The sequence below is a fragment of the Camarhynchus parvulus genome, chromosome 1 (assembly GCF_901933205.1).
Source record: "Camarhynchus parvulus chromosome 1, STF_HiC, whole genome shotgun sequence".
NCBI lineage: Eukaryota > Metazoa > Chordata > Aves > Passeriformes > Thraupidae > Camarhynchus > Camarhynchus parvulus.
Window position 1 is genome coordinate 67,390,994 of NC_044571.1, and position 6,000 is coordinate 67,396,993.

The following is a 6,000-nucleotide window of genomic DNA, read 5'->3' on the forward strand; positions in this document are numbered from 1 at the left end:
TTGCCTCAAAATATCCATTTTGATTCAGAGTTTCAAATAGTAATAACCCAGTATTATTTTTCCTTTCCCCCTTGTCTTCTTGCTGAAAGTGATGCAACACTTTATGTTCCCCCATCTCTATAACTTATCAAGTTCTATAACTTATCATCTTTAGGAAAAATATGAGTATGTTTCTAAGTGAAACTTGAAAACAGGGTTCGTCTGTTCCTGGTAACACAAAGCAAAACCTTTGCCTCAAGTTCTTCTCCAGAATCTGCCAGGATTAGTAGAGGACATGCAATAAGAAAGTGGGATGAAAGGAAGGGGTCATACAGTGGGGCACTGGCTCCATGTGCCCTTCCTCTGCAGGCAGCTCAGTTTGCAGTTGTACCATGGTTATCAGTGGTGTGGTAGCGTGATTAGGGAACAGCAGCAAAATCTGGGAGGCTGGCAGTTGGGAGCAACAGAGATCAAAGGCTTGAGTGCCTTTGCAGACTGGAGAATAATTGCAAGTCACTCCTGAAATGTGGGCTGGCAGTACAGCCTGGCCATTGGGTCTGCCTGGCAGTGTATTCCCATGGGAGAGGTGAGTACACAGCACAGGGGGGCACATCTGCAATGCTGCAATTGGTTCGTATTCCCTGTGATCCAGCCCCCATTCAGCTGGCATCAGGGGGTTCAGAAAAGCTGTTAGAGGGGAAGTGGCTTGTTTTATCAAAGGAGACTGAAACAGGGCTCTGCCGTAGCCTCCGGGGTCCAAAGATCTCCTGGCTGGTCTTGTTGCCTTCAACTGGATGGTGAAAACTAATGAGGAGAACTTGAGCTGGAGGACCCAAGTGTAGCTCAGCTGTGGAGAAGTTTCAGCTGAAAATGGATGTTCAGACTATCAGAGAAAGAAGGCTGCAGGGCAGTGGTGCAGAGGATCTGTAGGCAGATACAAGTGCTCGTCTTCATAGATAAGCATCTTCATCTTGCTCACCTTTCCATCTGTGTCCTCATACCTGTTGTTTCTTCTCAAAGAACTCAAGACTTTCCCACATCTGTCTAGTGTCTTCATGCATTCTGTCTTAGCAAAGCAAAATCTGACAGTAAGAAGAAAAAATGTGTTCTTGAGTACCTTAGAGTTTTAAGATGCAAAAGACAAGATTTTTAATAATTCTGTTTACCACATTATAGGCAAATACACTACAGTCAGAGCGCCTTTAAACTGTTAAAAGTTTTCCCCAGACAAACTCAGGGTAGAAGGCTTGACATATTAAATATATACAATTCCCAAAAAGAGTTCAGGGCCAAGCCAGCATCCTGGTTGCGTGGAGAAATCTGAGCTCTTCTAGTTACAAGTCACTGGAGGGAAATGACAAGTTATTTATTCCTTCTCCTTCCCCTTCCCAGTGCAGTTATGGGAGCTTGGTGTGCCAGCAGGGTCTCAGCAAATCTCACAATCATTTCCAGGTGAGGGGGAAGTGAGGGCTGCGCAACAGTGACAGGAGGAACTATCCTGCTGTCCTTCATCCCTGGGAGAACATCTGTATTACCAAACAAGGGAGAGTGAGCCATCCCACAGCCAGGGAACACAGACAGACTCATGTTCACACTGCTTAGGAAGAAGTTGGTAGACGTGGTCCAGAACAGGGGCCAGCAATGCAGGGGATTGTTTCCTGGGACCTTGAGCTCGTTCCATGGCCTTGAGTTCAGCCATACTGGGCTGCTGCAGGGCTTTGTTCACAATTAGCAAGTACTGGGGCCCAATAAAAAATTTGCAGAGAGAAAAAGGCCTGATAAACAATCATCTATGCCACCACATTTTGCTGTCTTATTGGATATTTACTCTAGTTTGAGCCTGCGAACTGAGCATTCATTGGTGGTAGCAGCAGATCTTCCCGTCCATCCCCAAAGAACTCAGTGCACTTTCTGGAGCTAAACCACATGGAGGACAATGTATAATAAATATATTTATTTCCACCTGCAGCAAACATTTTCTTGTTATTCAGGTGAAGGTCAGGAATCTCAGGACAGAGAAAGAGCAAATATTGCCCTCTGTACCATAAACATTACTGCAGACATTAAACAAAATGCTCTATAAAAGTCCTTGGAAGATCTCCAGTCTATATAGTGCATGTCACACCATTGTACTGAGTATTTAATCTCTTTGGAAACTTTTTCTAGAGATCCAAAATTCTGTTATTATTCAACTGGATATGTACTACTGATGGGTCTCATTTGTGGATTTTCAAGTACACTTTAAAGGTCAAACAAGTAATTTTAATCCGTTATGTTGTGGGTTTTTGACAGCTGATAAGTACTGAGTGTGCCACAGCACCTGGAAAGCAGATTTGCTATATTTGCCATTACGTATTTAGATTGTTTGCAGGGATAGTGCTCTGCCCACACTCATTTCACTCTCCATCATCAAATTACTGGCACTGATCAACCAGTACATCCACAGGAGTGCACTGTCGTTGCAGCACTTCAGATCTGAGTCACAGCTTGGACAGGGGCCCAGGACCTGTGTCTTATGGCTGCTTGTTAACAGACTAGTAGCTGCATCACAGTGGTGTTGTCCTTGGCTCAGAGCGTTCCTGGCTACTTAATCCATACTGCTTTCTCCTGGGCTGCCAGGCTAGTAGCTATTTGGAAATTAGTCTGGTGTGGTTGTCCTGAAATTCTTGTGTTCAGGTCACTCATGCCGTGGTGGTGGAGATCACAAGGTGACAACTGGCTTTCCTCACTTACTGTCTGCAGAACTGAAAGCAGAGAAAGTGAGAATATATTCAACAACATCAGTCATGGACTGGGAGCAAGGCTTGAGCTCAGGTGCTGTGACATCAACTTCTGTCAGGTGAACAAGAGGGCTGGCTGCAGTGCTTATGGGAGCAGCAATACCTATGGGGATGAGCAGAAAGGCTGACCAGCCCCAGAATGAAACGAGGAGATTCTTCAGCTTAGGGAAAAACGACAGTCAAATTGGATCTGACAGAAGCCCACAGATTCATCTATCATGTGGAAACACTAGACTTGGGAGGATTATTGGGCATGTAATGAAGTGGTTAGAGGGTCGGAATAAATAGACAAAAGTGCTTTTTTTGGTGTTTTTCCGCTGCATTTTTGGAACACTGTAGGGTAGGGTAGATGAGACTCAAAAAGGAATGAGATCCACTCATAGTAGACCAGTGATGCAATAGTTCAGTTCCAGCTGCTGGCAGGAGAAGCCCATGGGTCCCAGCTTCCTGCGAGTTGAGCAGCACACTTGGGGAAGAGTTGCTGTTGGCACATGCTGCTCTTGCACACTTCCCCAGTTGGAAACCCAAGCGGTCCTTCATCAAGATTCCACCAGCAGCTCAGCTGCTCTTTCAGTGTGGGCAGCAGTCAGGGGAACTCATGGGCCACCAGGACACAGGCAGCTGTTAGTAAGGAAGGAGTTGGTTCTAGCCCTGACAACACTTTAGCTGGGATGGAGCTCTCTCCGTAGAAAAATCCTAGAGAAAACACCAGGATTTTGCAGCCCATTCAGACTGTATCCAGATCTGTCCAGTCATTTTTCATTTCCCCAGCACAGTTTCTTAAGAAGATCTGGAAGATGGAGAACTAGAACAATTAACAGTTTACAGAAACTCGTCTCTGTTTTGCTGTTTTCATGGGAACAAAGTTTGTAGTGCTGGTTTTATGGTACCACCTTCCTTTTATACTCCATGCTTTGTTAAACATGGTAATGAGCTTAGCACTGTGTAGTGCATTTAGCCCTGTGCAGAAAATAAAAGTATTTCCTGCCCACATTTCAGAAGAGCTGCTGTGATGGTAAAGTCTCTTTCAAGCTTAGGGCTGCTAGCCTAAACACTATGTACACTGGGCTGGTCTGTCAGAAAGCTCTGTATTGCAAATGTAAATTTATCTTTGTAAGCATGACAAGCTCCTGTTCAAAGCACAGCGCTATATAAAGCAGTTCACCGAGGCAGCAGGTTTTACCATATTCCCCCCCCGAAACAGAGAGTTTTGTATTACATTAATCAGCATCTAAGCCCTGAAGGTCACAATTATCTGGCCACTATTTTTCAGTATTAGTGATTTTAGTACATGATTAACTTTCATGTGTGCATCATTAAGATGAGGAATTGGTTTTGAACTTTCAAATAGAGCAGCAGGTCTTAGCTGTAGTATTTGCCATACTTGCCCAGCCACTCTTAAAAGGGATGATTTATAGAAAATCCAGCTGTGAGTTTTCGTTTCTTCAAGAGCAGGAGGCGGGACTAGGAACAACCTAAAACCAAGCGGAGCATTGATCAGAGTAGAAATGATGTAGAGCACAGCTCCGCAGACAACAGCTAAGCATCGTGGAAGTATTAGCTGGCAGCGATAAGGAGGCGGAAGCAGAGCTCAGTGACAGAGGAGCCATCTGTCAGGAACTGGGAATCCGATTTCAAGAGAGCAGAAAATGAAGTAAAGAAGAAAGTGATTTTGGTTCAGAGGTGCAGTGGAGCCCAAGGATATCTGTGGACAGTAAGTTTCTATGCTGCAACAGGGATATTTAATGCAGCAGCTAATCTGTTTGAAAGGGCTTTTCAGCTATGAAAACAGACATAAGTAGCTCCTGTATTAAATAGCTTTTACTTAAAGTTTTTATTTATTTGTAAGATGTAAATAAGCTTATCTATTTGAGGTGGTGTGTTTCAAAACTTGTAAACGAACTTTAAAACTGCTAGTGTCCCTTACTTCAGAGGGTGCTTTTTTGTTTAACAAGGTCATCTCCTATCGAGGATAAGATTTATTCGTAACCTTTCAGAAAAATATCTTAGAAGAAAAGGCTGTTTTGGCCCCAGCTGTGAGGCGAAAAAGGGTAGGCAAGAATATTTTTTCTGGAAAGGGGAAAGGAGTTCCCACCCAAATAGATCTAAACTAACTGGAACTACAGTGTATAAACACCCCGGGGCTAAATCCTACCCTCAGTTACACTGATGTAAGTCAGGTTTAAGTCTACTGTAGTTAATAAAATTACTCCTGATTTAATTAAGGATAGAATTTGGTTGCACATTTCTTAATAATGAAAAAGCCCCATGGTTCTTTCCAAAGTGCATTTTATGTTAACAGATTATTAAGGACTTGCTTGAAAATATGTTAAAATTAATTGAAAACTCACACTGTGATGCATCTTCTGTCGTATACTTGTAGCCTTCTTTGAAATTAGCACAAAAGCCAGCATAAGATATTGTAAGCAATCATATTATTTCTTGTTAGCAGGTTCTCAGATAAGGTTTGCATTGCTCATAATTTCATGCTTGTTTCAATTCAGTGGCTTGTATTTGGGGTGATATGCTTTAATCCTAAAAAGGTTTGTGGAGCTCCAGCCGAGTGCAATAAGATGATATTATCTGTAGCAGAAAAGTGTCAAAGTTCTGTACAAGACCCCAGACTGTCTGATTGGGAGTGAAATTGTTCTGTTACAAATTGTACAGAAAAGATTACTCTTGTTGCTGTGGTTTTAGTGTACGAGTTAGAAGCAGAAGCATTGGCTGCTGACTGAGAAAAAAAAAAAAAAAAAAAAAGGAAAACCCACTCACTATTATGGCCCAATATGGATGACAAAACACTGTAGCATGTGTGGGAAAATGGCTGCAGTCCAATGTCTGGAACCATTTATCTTCTGGTAGAGTCTGGAAGATGACTGTTTTATGTATTTTACAGAAATCCCTGCTGATTGATTTCATTTACTTAGGAGGAGGGGTCACAGTGACTGATGGCAGGGACAACTGGGGCAAAAAGTGAATTCTTTGCATTATCCTGACATCCTCTTCTGGTTGGGGTTATTGGCACCTTTTGAAGGGACCATGCTGGACATATCTTGCTGCTGCATCTGGTACTGCAGGCAGCCAGAGGTTCGCTGCTTTTTTCTGGGTCTCAGCAAGCTGAGTGTTGCAAGTTGTGCTTCCGCTAGTGTCAGGCACATTTTGGAAATTATGATTTGCAGAGGTTTGAAGAGGAATGGACAGAAATGGGTGCAGGTCTCTGTAACCTGCCAAAAGCTTGGCT

At 43.2% G+C, this 6,000-nt stretch overlaps 1 protein-coding gene across 4 annotated transcripts in view; it reads left to right on the forward strand.

The window, feature by feature from the left end:
* The window catches only part of STARD13 (StAR related lipid transfer domain containing 13), a 286,631-nt gene that overhangs the window by 208,750 nt on the left and 71,881 nt on the right, over positions 1 to 6,000 (forward strand). The window contains exon 1 of one of the 4 annotated variants that reach the window (XM_030962524.1): positions 4,217 to 4,473. The exons of the other annotated variants lie outside the window; for them this stretch is intronic. The gene's annotated coding sequence lies outside the window, so the exon portion shown is untranslated. Of the gene's footprint in view, positions 1 to 4,216; positions 4,474 to 6,000 lie in introns of those variants that run through there. 4 annotated transcript variants of the gene reach the window in all.